Genomic DNA, 17432 nt, shown 5'->3' on the forward strand with positions numbered 1-17432 from the left:
TCCTGTGAGCTTGAAGTGACAGGTGAAGCAGGTCTTGATGGCACCTCAGGCTGTCTACTGCTATGAGGAAGATCTTTATTTTGCACTGCCTCATTCTGAGGATGACTTTGGGTAGCAGGGGTAGAGACGGGAAGTGCAGGCAAATGTCTTCTACCAGTTTATTGAAGGTGCATTTTACCCTTGGATATCAGATAATGAAACCTGAACTCACAGTTGTGGAATGTGTTTTCCTGTGACGAACAAATTGATTTTTGGAGTATCCAGTTGCAGAAGATAATTTTGAAGTACAACACGGTCTTCTGGTTTGTGTTGTTCTCGGACATGCCAGCTGAGCTATTCTGTTTTCCAAAACAGGTAGGTCAGAGAGATGTTCCTTATCTGTATGTTTCTTTTGGCAGGACTCTCGATATTGCTTCTCTATGCTTTTTCATCCTGTATATGGTGGTTGTGTTGTCCATTTGAATGAGCATCTTTGCTGCCAATATGGACAAGAGGATAGACTTGAGAGCCAGATAAGCAGTCGCAACTCCAGCATGTGGTAGAGTTTGTAGGTAGGAGAACATCTACTTGAAAGATCCCCGTGTGTGCACCCCAACCCTTAAGTAACACATCCTTGACAACCGAAACTCAAGCTAGAAGTTTCTGGAATCAGACACTCTTTAGCATGTTTGATCTGTTGCATCACCACACAAGAGAATGAATAACCGCGATGTTTAAGTTTACTGTTTGCTCCCTGTTCCCAGTTTTCCAACACCAGCCACTTATGCAGTTTGGCAGTTGGCACTACAAAGATGCATGAAGTCTTGCTGCCCAAAAGGGATGATATCTTTATGACTGACAGACCTGTTGCATTCAAAGAAGCAATCTCTCTAGGTAAAAATGGCAAACTTTTCTTCGAAGAAGATTCTTTTGCTTGTAGTGTCTCTCGTGGCCAGCAGGTACTGCATTGTTTGCAATGGCTTAAGAACGAATTTGGAAGGGTTGATTTCAATACCCAGATCGCAGAGGAGGACTAGGATGTTCTCCATGCCTTGCTGAGGTTTGGGTATAGAACTTTTTTACTAGCCAGTCCAAGTATTGGTGGAGAAAGTTCATCTCTATCTCAATGCTCCCATCACCACTGTCATACATTTGAAGGGAATGGTTTTGTTAATGTTCTTGCTGTTCTAACTGTTGCTGCCTTTTCCGAAGGATACAGGTGTATATTTTTGGCCTGCTTCATCACTCTTAAATTGAACCTTTACAGATTCCTTTCTTTTTATCTAAAACAACAGAGTTTAACATTTCTAATTCTGTTCTCATGCACTGAAGCTGACCATTGGCATTAGATCCAAAGAGAGAATATCCAGAAAAGGCATGTCCATGCTTTCCGTTTTGCGCCTGAGGAGTCAAAGATGTTCCAAAGAGATATCATAACAGATGTTGCGTGCTGTCACATCAGATGAATTGCACGCTGCACTAAGTCATTTTCAACATGATCATATCCTTTGATATACTCCCGTTTTTCTTCAAGAACACGTGCAAGAAAATGGGCCACTGAGTTCCATAGCTCTATGTTGTAACCGCCAGCAGTACAGTGAAACTAGGCACTCTAAGGGCTGTGCTTGAAGTTGTACAAACTTTGTTTCCAACCACATTCATTTTTTTATTTTCCTATTCGGGTTGAGCTGTGAATGTTGATCAAGAGCCTGTGAAGAATTTCCTGGCAGCAAATACTACCAATGGATCAGGAAGTGGTGTTTCTCTCATGAGATGAACGATTCTGGACTTTTCTCTCTCTCAATGACAGTCAATAGATTTTATCAAGGCAGGCCTAAGAAAGTATTCAGCGTAGCCTCTAGCAGACCTGGAATCCAAGCAACTTTCAGCAAGAATTTAGAAAATAACTGATCTCTGATAAACAGGAGTAGATTCTTCAATATTCAGTTTTTGAGCTGCTCTGTTCAGCGCCAAATGAGAAGATATCTAGGGACACTCTCAGAGGCGGTAAGTCTGCAGACCTGACAGAGAGCCCACTATATCCTGAAGAGGATGAGATTATTCTCAGAGGGTTGGGAGATCTGGATCTGTGAGACCTGTTGGAGCTTCTTTTGCTGGAGTGACAATCCCTTTTTCTTTGACTCATCCTGTGATGCCATGACTTTTCTACTTCTGTGTTGCAATGCTGGAGAATGTGACATTGGAGGTTTAGACCCACTGGAACTCTAGGTGTTAGAAACTCGTCCCCCACCAAGAACTGGGAGGAACTTCTTCTGAGGAAGGATGTGGCTCTGGAGATGCTGGAGCTTCTTAAATACACCACCAAGATCGCATCTTCTCGCTTGATGTTGTTGCCTGGCTTCTGGGCACCGTAGGGATGATGGCTCATAGCCGTCGTAGTCCCCAGCTTGGAGACCAACCGTAGAGAAAAGGAACCACCTGACAACAACAGGGATAATCCCAAAATCCTGAACGTCAACAATCTCGCAACCAACTGTCTTGATAAGAGTGCCACTATGTCAACCAGGAGCAGAAGTGCCAATAACCTGACGAGTGGCCTGAGGGTCCTGAAGGGAAATAAGGCTTGGTCACACCATGGGCTGAAGAGCAGACAGAAATGTCCCTGCTCCTCTAGAGCCAGTGGACTGTGAGGCAGAGCTGCTGACTTCCAGCTGAGGCAAACAAACACCCTATCCCTAAGGTGACTCCCTGCATTGCTTGATGGGAAGACTGGCTGACTCTGGAGTTTCTTAATGCTGCAGTGTCTCTTTGGAGCACTCTGCCCAGGCGTTTTAGAGGTTACATTTTCCCGTTTTTTCGGTGTTTCAACAAGAGGCAGTTTTTAGTATTTCTTTCAACCAAAAGTATTGTTTGCTAATTGATTTCTTGTATTGGAAGGAGTAACAGGCATGTCACTGACAATTGGCAAATGGCTCTTTACAGCAAGATGGGTGGATCCTATATGAGAAGATACTTAAAGAGGGTAAGGGCCTTTACATAGGAGAGTTTCAAGTGTTGGCACACTGTCTGTGGGCTGAGAAGCATTGTTTACAAACGTGGAAGGGCTACAGATTTTGAGGTATGGTGCCCGTCGTCGAAGATGAACAAGTTACTTACCTTCGGCCTTCGGTAACACTTTTTCTGGTGGTTACAGTATCTGCCTGTGGATTCCTCACCTTGTGAATATCCCTTGCGCCAGCAACATTCGGAAACTTTTGTAGCAGTCCACGCCAATGAGGTCGAAGACGACGTCACAGAGACACGGCTCCGCTCGCGACTCCACTGACGTCACCGGCTCCATAAGAAGACCTCGTCGGCGTGATGACGTCAGTTCCGCCCTTTTTTCCGTGCCTTCGAGGCACACGGATGGACTGACAGCAATATATACACAGTACATAATATACAAATCAACAAACACAGTGTGGAGAATAAAAAGGAAGGCAAAAGAAGCAACACAATGCCTTTGACAGCAACAAATACATTTTGAAACACCATCATTAAAATTATAGGTATACAAGGGTGGACAACGGGGAGGCGGGTGGGTCAGTGAGGAATCCACAGGCAGATACTGTATCCACCAGAAAAAGCGGTACCGAAGGTAAGTAACTTGTTCTTCTGATGGATACATCTGCCAGTGGATTCCTCACCTTGTGAAAAGATTCCCACAGCAGTCCCACTCCCGGAGGAGGATGTCCACCCTTTTATACCAGAAAGTCCTGAAGGACGGAACCAGCAAAATGTCCGTCCCTCCTCACCTCGGAATCCAAGCAGTAATGCTTTGCGAAAGTGTGAAGGGAGGCCCAAGTTGCCGCCCTACAAATGTCCTCCACAGGAACACCTCTAGACAAAGCAGAAGTGGAAGACTTGGCTCTAGTAGAATGAGCCCTTAAACCCTCTGGAGGTTCCTTACTGGCCAAAGAGTAGCACATCTTGATGCACAAGACAATCCATCTGGAAAGGGTGCACTTGTGCACCGTTCTGCCTTTCCTGCAGCCAACAAAGCCCACTAAGAGCTGATCGTCAACTCGAAAGTTTTTTGTCCTGTCAAGTTAGAAGCTCACCGCCCTCTTAGGGTCCAAGCGGTGAAGTCTCTCCTCCTCCTTGGAAGGGTGAGGGGGAGGATAGAAGGTAGGGAGGGTAATGGACTGCCCCAGATGGAAGGGAGTTACCACGTTAGGCAGAAAAGCAGCCCTGGTCCGGAGTACCATTCTGTCAGCATGAATGGTCAAGAACGGGGGTTTTGAACTCAGAGCTTGAAGCTCACTTACCCTCCTTGCCGAGGTGATCGCAATGAGAAAAACCGTCTTGAAAGACAACAGTCTCAAGGGACACTTGTGTAAGGGCTCGAAGGGAGAACCCATCAGATAAGTTAAGACAAGATTTAAGTCCCATTGAGGCAAGATAAAAGGAGTAGGAGGAAACTTGTTTGTAAGGCCTTTCAGAAACCGTAAAACAATAGGAGATTTAAACAATGATGGTTGATCCGGCAAACAAAGGAATGCCGACAAGGCTGAAAGATATCCCTTTACAGTGGATACAGCAAAACCTTGCTGAGCAAGAGAAAGGGCAAACTGAAGAATGTCAGATAAACGAGCCTTCAAAGGATCAATTGACTTCTCCCCACACCAGAGCACAAATTTAAACCAGCTATAGGAATAGATAGATTTGGTGGAATAACGTATGGCAGACAAAATTACATCTACAACATCTGGCGGGAGAGAAAAAGAATTCAGGTTGCCCCGTAAATCTCCAGGCATGAAGGTGTAAGCTCTGGAGGTGGGGGTGTAGAACCTGCCCTTCCGACTGCGAGAGGAGGTCTGCCCTCAGAGGGAGACGGAGCGGAGGGCACGAGGAGAGGTGGAGAAGATCTGTATACCACACCCTTCTTGGCCAATCCGGGAAAATCAATATGACTTAGGCCCGGTCTTGGCGAATCTTCCTCAGAACCCGAGGAATCAAGGGTATGGGAGGAAACGCGTAAAGGAGATGCGAGTCCCATCTCAACTGAAACGCGTCCCCCAAAGCTCCCTGCATCGGATACTGGAGACTGCAGAATGATGGGCAATGAGCGTTCTCGTGAGTGGCAAAAAGGTCCACCCGAGGAGTTCCCCACATCCGAAAGACGTGACGAACCACCTCTGGATGAAGCCTCCACTCGTGGTCGGCGGTGAACTGCCGACTGAGACTGTCTGCACGTACGTGCAGAACCCCGGCCAGATGATTTGCCATCAGACAAATCTGATGATCCTGAGCCCAGGACCAGAGACACAGAGCCTCTCTGCAAAGACAATGAGACCCCACTCCTCCCTGCTTGTTGACATACCACATCACGGTAGTGTTGTCCGTCAGGACTTGAACCGACTGACCGCGAAGGGAAGGGAGGAAGGCTTTGAGGGCCAAACATATCGCCCGCAATTCCAGAAGGTTGATGTGAAGCAACATTTCCTCTGGAGACCAAAGACCCTTGATCTCCAGATCCCCCAGATGAGCACCCCACCCTAAAGTGGAAGCATCCGTTATTACTGTGGCCACCAATGGAGGTAGATGGAAGGGCTTTCCTTGAGACAGATTGCTCTCCATGCTCCACCAAGACAGATCCGTCGCAGCTTCTCTGGAGATCCTCACAGACTTCCTGAGATCTCCTTTGTGCTGATACCACTGCCTGCGGAGGCACCACTGGAGCGCCCTCATGTGCCAGCGTGCATGGCTGACCAACAGAATGCAGGAAGCAAACAGACCGAGCAGGCGAAGGACCTTCAGGACTGGAACGACCTCTCCATTGTAAAACAAGGGAATCATTTCCTGTATGTCGAGAATCCTTTGTGGAGGTGGGAATGCTCGACACACAGTAGTGTCCAGTACTGCCCCTATGAACAGGTTGCTCTGAGAGGGCACCAGGTGAGGTTTGGGCACGTTTATCGAGAAACCCAATTTGTACAACAGCTGAGTTGTAAACTGCAGATGATGAAGCCCCTTCTCTGGCGACTCCGCTTTGATCAGCCAGTCGTCCAGATAGGGGAAAACTGGAATCCCCGACCTCCTGAGATGGGCTGCCACCAATGCCATCACCTTGGTGAAGACTTGAGGTGCAGTAGTAAGACCAAACGGAAGAACCGCAAAGAGATACTTCCTGTGCGATTTCAGGATGGGGATGTGGAAATACGCATCCTGCAAGTCGATCGACACCATCCAGTTCTCTTGATGCAGCGCTTGAAGAACCTGCGCAAGGGTGAGCATCTTGAACTTCTCTTGCTTCAGAAAAAGATTCAAGATCCTGAGGTCCAATATTGGACACAATCTGCCGTCCTATTTCGGAATCAGGAAATACCGGGAGTAGCATCCCTGACCCCTTCCTGCTCTGGAACCACCTCTATCGCACCTTTTTTCAGTAACGTCAGGAACTTCCTCCTGCAGGAGAAGAAGGTGGTCCTCTGAGCAAGCCCCTTGACAAGGAGGGTAATTTGGAGGGAATTCCCGAAAGGGAAGGGCGTACCCATTTTCTACAAGATCTAGAACCCAAAGGTCTTTAGTAACCGATTCCCAATCTTGTAGAAAATGGGTAAGCCTGCCCCCCACAGGACCAACATGATCCAGAATGGTGGATCTAGGGCTGCTTTGCAGTGGTGGGAGGGGCTGAGGAGGAGGAAGAGGAGGAGGAGGAGAGCTGACGACCTCGAGTGCGACCTCTGACTCTGCCTCTGTAGCTCTTATACAGAGTGTTTTGCTGCTGTTGCTGCTGGGGCTGTCTGTAAGAACGAAAGGTTGACCTTCCGAAGCCCCTGTATCTCTTGAACGAACCCCTTGGCTGAGTTTGAAGGCCCAAAGATTTAGCCGTGGCCTTACTCTCTTTAAATCTTTCAAGCGCATCATCCGTTTTCTTGCCAAAAAGTCCGGAGCCATCAAAAGGCAAGTCCAAGAGTGTTGACTGGACATCAGGGGAGAATTCTGAAGATTTAAGCCACACACTCCTCCTGGTGGCAACAGAAGATCCCATGACTCTTGCAACCGAGGCAGCTGTATCCAAGCCACTTTGGATCACCTGACCTGCTGCCGCTTGGGTATCCGAAAGGACCTCACTGAAACTCATCCTATCCTCTTCTGACAGCTTTGGGGCTAGCTGCTTTGCTGAGTCCATAAGAGCATGGATATATCGGCCCAAAAGACAGGTGGCATTCGTCGATTTAAGGGCCATGCTGGCAGAAGAGAAGACCTTCTTGGCCGACTGATCCAATTTCTTCGCCTCCCTGTCACTCGGGACTTGGGGAAAAGAACCTGTTGATTTTCTGGAACAGGCAGCCTGAACCACCAGACTCTCCGGAGATGGGTGAGATGTTAAAAAGTCTGGGTCCCCTGGAGCTCCCCTATACCTCCTAGCAATAACTTTTGAAACTGCAGGAGCAGAGAAGGGCTTATGCCACACCTCCATTTCTGGTTCTATAATGGCGTCATTAAAAGGGAGTAAAGGCTCCGATGCAGTAGAAAGAGTGCAGAACCTCCATTAGGATGTTAGGCTTGAACTCTGCAGAAGGCAACTGCAGATCTAAAAGTTCAGCCGCCACCTTAATAACAACGTGGTATGGAGCCACATCCTTTGAAGGAGCATCAGAAGGAGGAGTAATCTCCCATTCAAACGATAAATCCAGGCCACTAGCCTCCTTTAAACCATCAAACACATCGTTCGACTTCATCAGCTCACCTTCCTCTACTTCCTCCATCAGGTACCTCTGTTCATCCAGCAACCTTTGGCCTCCCTCCTAGACCTGATCCTCACAACAGGAGTCGGCAGCGCCGTGACCGATTCCGACGGCGCCGGAGCCGGCGTCGATCGTAGATCCAAAGGGACAGACGGCGTCTAACGAGGGCGAGTCGGCGCCGGTGAAGAAGGGAGCGGCGTCGATGTCCTCGGCGCCGGTAGATGCCAAGACGGCATCGCTGGAAAAAATGGCTTGAAGGGAGCCTGAGGATAAGCTTGGGGAACTCCCAAACTGAAGGCCATAGGACCCATAGGACCCGAAGGTGCACCAGAGGGGTACATGGCTGTGGAGAAGACTCCATACATAGCATTAAGATAATGCATAGGGTCCTGACCTGGGCCTGGAAACACAGGATATTGCTCAGGCATCACCGGACTTGGGCTGACCGGCGCCGACGGTGGAATCAGCGGAGCCGAAGGCTCACCCGGAGCTGGAAGCTCCTCAATCTGAACCGGAGACGAAGCCAGAGATGGAGCCGGCGTCTGAGATGGAGCCAGGGCCGGAGAATGCTCCGGTGAAGCCACAGGTGACGACAGGCCAATAGGAGAATCAGGAACAGGCGAAGGAGATACAAAGTCCTTACGGCGTCGGGAGGGCGATGCCGTATCCCTTTCTGAGTGATGTCGAGATGAATGCCTCTTCTTTTTCTTGTGCTTCTTGGACTTAGAAGCATGCCCCGAAGTCGACTTCGACGCCGACCTCGATCTTCTCCGGCCTCTTTTTTCCTTCTTCATCTTGGCAATGAACAATTTTGCTTCCCTCTCCTTACGAGCCTTGGAGCTCATCTTGCAACAGCAAGAACATCCTTCCACATCATGGTCCGATGACAGGCACCACACGCAGTCTTCATGCGGATCCGTTATCGACATGTGCTTTCCACACTCTCGACAAGGTTTAAAACCAGACTTCTTCGTCGACATTTCAGCTGAAGAAGAGAGAGAGAAACCAGCAGAAAACAAAGTAACAAGCACAGCTACAGAGAGAGTCCCGAAATCCGTTGGCGTCGACGGCGGGGAAAAAGGGAACTCACGCCGACGAGGTCTTCTTATGGAGCCGGTGACATCAGCGGAGTCGCGAGCGGAGCCGTGTCTCTCTGACGTCGTCTTCGACCTCATCGGCGCGGACTGCTACAAAAGTTTCCGAATGTTGCTGGCGCAGGGGATATTCATTAGGTGAGGAATCCACTGGCAGATGTATCCATCAGAATGTGCATTCACAATACATTAGCTTCTGGCTTTTAAACCCGTCCAAAACATTCTGGAGTTCTTTACAATGGTGAGTCATGAACTGTAACATGTATTCCCTATAGCAAAGACTGATGTAATTGACAGTGAGTGCATGGATTCTTAGTGCTGGGAGGTGGTATAAACTGTGAACAAGGTTCCTTCTAACAACATCGATTACAGGCTGTGAAGTCTGTTGATTACAGGGAGGATAGGAGACTTTGCACAGGTGTCTCCAAATATTAGAGGGTTTGTTACACCCCTGCACTGATAACCTGTCGTGTTTGATATGGTGCAGACAGAGTGCAACTCCCCATAGTATTGCCTACGTAGTGAAATATGCTGGTTACAAACGCAACCTCGCCCATATATCAATAGCTGAATTTCCTACAGCAGATTAAACCAACATGGTGAGATCTCATCTCTTTTCTCTATCTGTGATAAAACAGGTGCTCTATCTACCACATGAAGTAGCCTCTGCCATCCCTCACTCCAAGCAAAATGCTGCATGGCATTCTGTATTCTCAGGAGGGTGACAGGTCAGCAGCACCAGTCAAGCATTCTCACATTCCCAATAAAGAGAACAGGTCCCAGCATCCACCAGGACAAACATTTGCAATGCAATAGGTATCGCATTTACGCAAGTTTAAGCTTTGGCATTGTAAATGACAATACCTTTTATTTATGTTTTAAAAATGAAAACAAAAATAAAAGGCATTGGTTTTTGCAATGTCAATAGCTCAAACTCGGGTAAATGCGAGACCTATTGTCTTGCAAATGCTTGTTAGATTAGTGAGTAGAAACGCTCCCTATCGTCCCGCACGGCAAATTAATTAAATAAACAAGCGCGTCCGCTAAAGTGAAAACGGATCACGTTGCAAATAAAAAATAGTGCTTACCGACTTATGAAGGAGACCGTGTAACGCCACAAGTAAAAGATCCAGTCTTCAAGGGAGATAACAAATGGCGAGAGGGCGGTAACAAGGAGAGACTAACAAGCCTCATTATCAATCGGAAGCCAGCATTTACCAAGGACAATGACACCAGCCAATCAAAATTATGGGCGGAGAGAAGGCGGGGCTTCCACAGCATACTCGACTACTGCATGCCTCGCAGAGCGAGCAGCGCATGCGGGCTGCTGCTAGGCTCTACCTAAAAAGGACATCAACATTAAGCACCTGTCCTTCCGTGTGGTAATAAGTTTGTCTGCACTTAAATCACGATCAGTCTAATGTCATGAGATAGATATATTAAACCCATGCACAGCATGGCAGATCATAATGTCTATCACTGAAGGAATGCACCAATGGGCCTCTGAAGATGGCCTGTGTCTAATAGAAACACCTGCAGTGGTATATTGGTATTACTGCAAGGATTTGTACAACACTTACACAACTGAGCCAGATTCAAATTCGAGATTAATTTTAGCATAAAGTGCTTGTCCCAAAATTTGTTTCATTTTACCTGATAAAAATATATATTCAGGCTTTCAGAAAAGCCTGAGTGTATGTGTTTTCTGACTTGGTGCCGTGGTTCTAACTTTCTGAATGGTGGGTATGATGATGAAGCCTTTGCAATGTGAATTAATGTGGTGTGGAGTTTCAAAAGAATGGTGCAATGGTGAAGATGCATTTGCTGTGTGAGTGTTGGAGTAACCTTTGCCAATAAAACAGTGGATTTAGTGGACTTACATTTGCTGCTTGAATAATGTAGGGTGGAGGCTGCCAGCAAGGCTGGAAGATACAGTGCAAAATATTGAGGCTATTTTTGCTATGTGTACGTGTGCTGATTATGTAGCTGTTGTTTTAATCATTGCTTAACTTAAATTTAAGAAGATGGTGTGTGATGTTTCTGTGCCTTGGAAATGGACTGAATGTTGTTGGTGTGGAACGTGCTTTACAGAATGGTGGGCTGTTGATATGACCCCTGTTTTTGTGAATGGTGGGTCTCCACTCTGAGTCTCCACAAAAGGTATCCTACACGTTTAACTGATCCTCCTGCAGATCATTGAGGATCTCCAATGTATATAGAGTGGAACTATACCCGTAATCAGGACATCACAGTGTGTTATTTGGTAGGCCCTCACACACCCTATTGGTGTCATTCTGGTCCCTAAAAACCAAGATGGGATCGACCATATTCCATGTAGCACTTTGGATACTTTTTCCTGCCATGGTCTTAGATTAAAAATACCTCTGAACACTAAGGTATCCCTTATATTTGCAGTGTTACATGTATGATTAAAATTAGAAATAGGGGGGTGTATATGGTGGGTAATGGTCCTACACCCTATCTGCAAGCGTCGACATGTTTCAGTCCTACGTCATGGAGTACTAAGAAGCCATGCCCTGAAATTCAGTCTTTGTCATTCAAACTTAACAGATTTTGTCAGGACAATACACAACACCTCCCCACTGTGAATACACGGACCAAGTAGGTGAATAGGAGACATATTACCCTTGACAAATGTGTGACTATAGGGGCATGTCCTACACTCCTCCCATGTACCCTAGTGTTACATATATAGGGAATCCAAAAGACAACAACCTGATCAAAACACAAGGGCACTAAGCATGCCAAATATTTGTTGCATGTTGTGTATTGTCCTGACAAAATTAGTTAGGTATGGCTGACAGACAAAGATCGCATTCCTAGGAACAGTTTTAAAATCCTGATGAAAGCCCTGGACCTGCAGGCCTCTTTGATGTAGGGCTGAAACATGTTGATGCTTACAGATAGGGTGTAAGACCATTACCTCCATAGACACCCCCCTATTTTTAATTTTATTCATACCAGGAACAAAAGGAATGCCTTAGAGTTCCAAGGTATTTTTAAACTACCACCCCGGGAAATTATTCACAGTGCACCCTGGAAAATTGTCAAGCACGTCCTGGTTTTTAGGGACCAGGATGGGACCCGATGATGAAGCATGACACCAATAGGGTGTGTGAGGGTCTACCTAACAACACAGTGTGATGTCCTGATTAAGAGTATAGCTTTCCTTTCTATACATTTAGGATCCTCCATGATCTGCATGAGGATCAATTAAATGTGTAGGATACCTTTTGTGGAGATTTGTGTACTAGGGAGGGCGCATCCTATGCTTTCTACCTCTCATCCTCTCCGAGACCCCAGATTAGATTCCAGAGCTATCCGGTTCATTTATTACTAGGGTCTCCACTCTAGTCTTTGTTTTAGCGAAAAGTAGGTTTCTGGTGTGGATCTTAATTAGTGAATGGATGGTTACTGTTGTAATCATTCTTCCTACACAGCAGACTATTTCTGAGGTCTTTCAGTACTGAAAGGACTTTTTACTGATGCTGGCTTCTTGAACGATGAGTCGTTTATGAAGACCTTGCATATGTGACAGTTATAGTCATTTGTTAATTCACAAGTATTAATTGGTGGAGAGTTTGTGTTGCTTATGCTTTGTCAATAATATGGGCTTGCTTAAGCGAACGGTGAGATGCTGCATTAGTGAATAATCACATGTTTTTGAAAAGCCTTGTTTTAGTGAATGATGAGTAGAGATGGGGCTCTACCTAAGTGAATGATGGACTAATAGTATAGACCATGCTTTAGTGAAATGAGTTCTGTTGATCTATATATTAGTGATTTGCGTGTTAAGTCGGCCTCGCTTTTGATTGGGCCCTGCTTAAGTAATTGATTTGTTGCTGGTTTGGGCATTGTTTCAATAAATAGTTTGTTGGTGGCATTGGTCTAACATTAGTGGCTGGCTTTTTGCTATTCTGTGTCTCACTTCAGTCAATTTTCTTTAGTTGATGTGGGTCTATTCAGTTATTAGTGTGTTTGCCTTGGTTCAGTGAATATTGAGTTATTGCTGAGGGCCCGTTTCAGTTAAAGGTTGCCTTCTGGTGTGGGTCTTGCTTCAGTGAATGACTGTTGCTGGACTAGACCTGCATTTTGGGAATGGTAAGATGTTGGTCAACTTTTGTTTAACCCCTTCAGTGCCCATGACGAGCTGGACTCATCATGGGCTGCGGTGGCGCTGTGCCCATGACGAGTCCAGCTCGTCATGAACTCCGCCCGCTAATACAAAGCGCGGCACTGGGCGGGGAAAGGGGCGGGCATGCAAGGGGTTAAAGAATCTGAGGTTTTTATGATCTTGCTTAGCATATGGTTATGTGTTGTTGGGGATCTTGCCTTGCTTTGTGAAGGTGTAATCATTCCAATTTTATTTTTTTCATCTCATGTGCCGTCTTTTATTTGATTCAACTAAATGGCATCATTTCATTTTCATTTTTCCATCTTTGTTTTAGTGTTGATGGATATCCAGTGTGAACCCGAGCTGCTCCTGCCTGCTGGCGAGGAGTCTGCACCACAGTACTGAAAAGGGATGGGGCTGTGATTCAACACTGAGGAGTCTGCTAGGAGGCATCCTGTACATCTCTCCAGACACCTGTAAACCAACTTTGCCCCTACACATCTGCCCTGTCCTGGGATTCTGGAGAGCTGTGCTTCTGCAAGACTGGTGCATCACACTAGTGGGTTCAACACATAGCACGGTGCTGAGGTTCCTCCTTGAGATTCTTTGTTCATCTGATCTACAACATTGATGGCTGTACTCAAAGACACAATGCTTGAATTCTACAAAAAGACAAAGATAGACATAAAGAAGATCTGGGCTGATGGGGTAGTGGGCAGGGGCTGATGAATTTATAGATGTAATGATGGTGACTGAGTGAAGGTCAGAAAAGGACAAGATCTTAGAAGATTCTCTCAGCAGTACGGGGGTCGGGAGGGTACAAGGTGTTATTTTTGGTGCTTTCAATGCAGTTAAATTGCAACTCAACATATCTCAGGGATTTCATCTGGAATCTGGTGCACTTGTGGATGCCTTCGGCATGGTCAATCATAAACAGTCAACAGGGGACATGAACTACCTGTCCAATAATGTTATGCAGCCTTAGGAGATAATGTTATAGCGAGATTGCAGCAATAATGAACGACGGGCATATCATGCCAAAGTAGCTAAGTCTCCAGCATTATCTTTAACCCATCGGCATTTAACAGACCGGAAAAGAGTTTAGCCCCAGACACATTGTTTACATTTTAATTGTATTTTTAACGATTTTAGGAGTAAAATAAAATTCCTTTGTAAAAGAACTTATAAAGGAAAATGTGTCTTTCCCTGTTTGTTGATGCCCATGGCATTAAGATGTCGGTGGCAAAGTTTTAGGTCGACTGAAAAATGAGATTTTCATCCCTTTCCCGAGGCCTGCCATTGTGATGAGCGCCAACTGTAATCGGAAGAGGGCTGGTCTGGTATTGCAAGTATGCTGAGCAAGGACCAAGCCTGTCTCCATTGGCCAGCCCAGAGACACCCATGGTTTGTGCTGAATGCAGCACCTGGCAGCTGCGGTTCCTTAATCCTTTGCTGTTACTGGCATGGCTTTCCAGTGAAGGTCAGGGGTTTAGGACATAAAGGCCAGTTTAGCCATTGTACTAGTCAGCCTCCTTAATGCGCAGGCTGACCTATCTACCACCTTCTCCCCTTACTTGCCTCGTTGTCTGCGTGCCATCTCCCGTAAACCTCTTCCTGGCAATGATACACAGTGCAGGCTGGCCACTCATAACCTGCTTTTTCATAGAGTACAGGAGCTTCTTACCCCTCTTTCATGCTTTGACCGTGATGCACCTGGCTACTTTGCCTGTCATTCCGACTCAGACACCCCCACCCTGAATGTGATGTAGCAAAACCTTTCAGCTCTCACCCGTGTCTGGTCACAATGCTGCAGAACTCCTCCCCTTCCCTATTTCCTGACCTCGATGCACAGGCATCAGAGCCAGCGAGCTACAGAGGATGCTATACCGTGGATGTAAATATTAGAGACGTAGGAAACAAAATGCCTGTGTTATTATTTTGATACATTCAGTTCCTAAATGGCTGTTTCAGCGTTCTGCTATTTAGCATCACCCGCACAAACAAATATCCTTCTCACAGTCTGTCCTACATTGGGAGTCGTTTCTTTCCTGACCAGCAGCATATCCCTGCGAAACCTTTGTGTCCTATGCGCTCAGTGCAACTCTGTCACATCATGTGTCAGCTCATGTTGGTATGTTGTTATGATTATTATTATTATTTGTATTATTTACAACCATAACTGCACTGTTTTATTTTGCATGCCAAACTGTCAGTAACTGCTTCTCTCCAGTTCCTCAAGTTGTACGATAAGCCAGCCATTGTAACCACTCTTCTTGCTGGCAGTCTTTTGAGCATTTTCCGGACAGCCGTGGCATATTGGCCGGACTATAGGACTGAGAGATCCTGGTACGGCCTTAATTACAAAAGTGTATAATACCTTCTTTTTTGTGGCGGGGAGGGATTGGGCGGGTGTCAATGGGGGAAAACACTAAGTAAATAAATGAAAATAATTGTAAATAACTTGAAGTGTTTGTAAACAAGCAGTATGGAGCTGTGGCCTCTCAAATAGGAAAGTAAAGGATATTGTATTAAATACAGAAATTATGATCTCTGCTTCTTCCTTTTTTATGAGGTCCTACTTGGGGACTTCTTAGTGAAAATGTGCATATCCAACTATCTTCTTTGAATCCAGAAACCACTGGCTGAAGAGATATTGGGTGTAGTGTGTGGATGACTTTATTTGGTACTAAGCACCTTCAGTACTTTATCACTGACAATACATAAGCCATGTGGGCTACAGCTCTGCTTTTTTGAGAAGACTGGGTCAGTTTAGTTGCGTGAGTCTCGTCTGGATTGACCTGTTGGTCATTACTCAGCCATTTGGTGATAGGGTCGGTCCAGAAACGGGCTTTATTTTTCTCTTGGGCATCGATCAGACAAGCTGCCATGACACTTCCAAGTGGCGTGTAACATAAGCCCACAATGGCACAGTAAATGGTTGCCACCTTCAGAGTCTTTTTTTTAACTCTGTTAGGTTCAGAAGCAGTGATGCATGGTTTGGGTAGACAGTCATTGAGAGAATTGGTTAGAGCACATAGAAAGACAGATAGACAGGAATGGAAGGCCCCTGACTAATCAAAAAAATGTTCAGAAGAGAAGAAATATGCCACAAAAAAGGGACTGGTCTTTCTGCTGGGTTTCAACCAAAAGGGTTAGAGTGGGGACAGAGTGTAACTATCCCTTGGTCGCTTTTGAATCCAGTAAGCCTAAGTGATGGAAAAAACTCCTTTTAGATTTTGTCCAAATAAATTGTCACAGAGGGAAGCCTATAAGGGTTGTAATATGCGCCTTCACAAGGACCATAAGCCAGGGGGTATAAAGCCTGCAAGTTCTTGCTCCTGAGAATCTAGAATGTGAAAGAGTAACAATTTTGGGCACACTATGTAATGACCCAAGCAAAACAGAAACCTGGGTCTGTTACACGAAGAGAAAAAGCATTACTAGTGTAATGGCTCTGAAATACCGTAAGCCCTGCCTTCTTCCAGTCCAGTCGAGCTCTGGGTGGCAGGAAGTGGAGGGTGACTCTCTGAAGGAGAGACTAAAATCGCATTGGTTAGATCCTCCTCACCAGATGATCTGCCATTGTATAACGCAGTAGTGAAAAGAGCAACAGATATGTATGGGATCCAGCAGAAGAAAATGCATAGGGCTGCTTTTCGCTAAAAACACTTTTTCCATCCCCAAAAAGGAACCAGTCTTTGCCCATGCTTCCTAGTATCAAAGAATAAGAAAAGAAGCCTTTAAAGAAATGGCTTCTTCTTAGACAGTCACCCCAAGGGCTGTGAAAAAATACAAACTTTCTGGTAAAGACACAACACATATAAACACCAATGAAACAGTGGAATCCTTGATCATCCCGAGGTCTAGGAAGAGTGCTAATGCACTGTCAAATACAGGCCTGCAGCTAGAGAGGGAGAAAAAACCAGTGGAGGCAGGAGGCCAACAAATGGGTAAAGCAGCAGCAATCCAATGGTGCGCTGTAATTCGAACAAAGTCACCAGCAATGGGACAAGATCGAGGATTTCATGTAACATCTGCCAAAGTAGTTCAGAAACAGCATGAAAGACAGTCATCCAAAAAGGGAAAGACAATAACCATCACATGTCTAAAGTCCTCACTGGATGCAGCAGACACAGCAAATAAGCTCGTAGGCAGCTACGCACCGGCACCACATTAAGGCCCAGATTAGATTATCAGGCTTGAAACCAGAAGTGCAGACAACTGTGATCAACATGCTCTTTGTAGAGCACAGCTTATTTGGACAAATAGAGGACGAATCCTTACAAAAAATATGACATTGCTAAATCAATAGGGTCTCCTTCAGGTGAGGCACGACTACCACCCAGGTCGAAGGGAAGCCCACCTTCTAAAAACAAAATCAGGTCAGTCAGGGTGGAGAAAATTAGGGAGCCACCCAAGGGTGGCATCACACTGCACAAGAGAGACACTCCATTAGGGCCTCACAGAAGAACATAATCAGCGGGTTTACTCCGTTTACTTCCTAAGCCCAGACATTAAGGGCAATATCTG

General features: G+C 46.0%; 1 protein-coding gene across 9 annotated transcripts in view; it reads left to right on the forward strand.

The window, feature by feature from the left end:
- The window catches only part of PLEC (plectin), a 404008-nt gene extending 388559 nt beyond the window's left edge, over positions 1–15449 (forward strand). For all 9 annotated transcript variants that reach the window (XM_085604582.1, XM_085604583.1, XM_085604587.1 and 6 more), the window contains one exon: positions 13237–15449. The gene's annotated coding sequence lies outside the window, so the exon portion shown is untranslated. The remainder of the gene's footprint in view (positions 1–13236) is intronic.
- The last annotated feature ends 1983 nt before the right edge of the window (positions 15450–17432 follow it).

The sequence above is a fragment of the Triturus cristatus genome, chromosome 5_1, assembly GCF_964204655.1.
Source record: "Triturus cristatus chromosome 5_1, aTriCri1.1, whole genome shotgun sequence".
Lineage (NCBI taxonomy): Eukaryota > Metazoa > Chordata > Amphibia > Caudata > Salamandridae > Triturus > Triturus cristatus.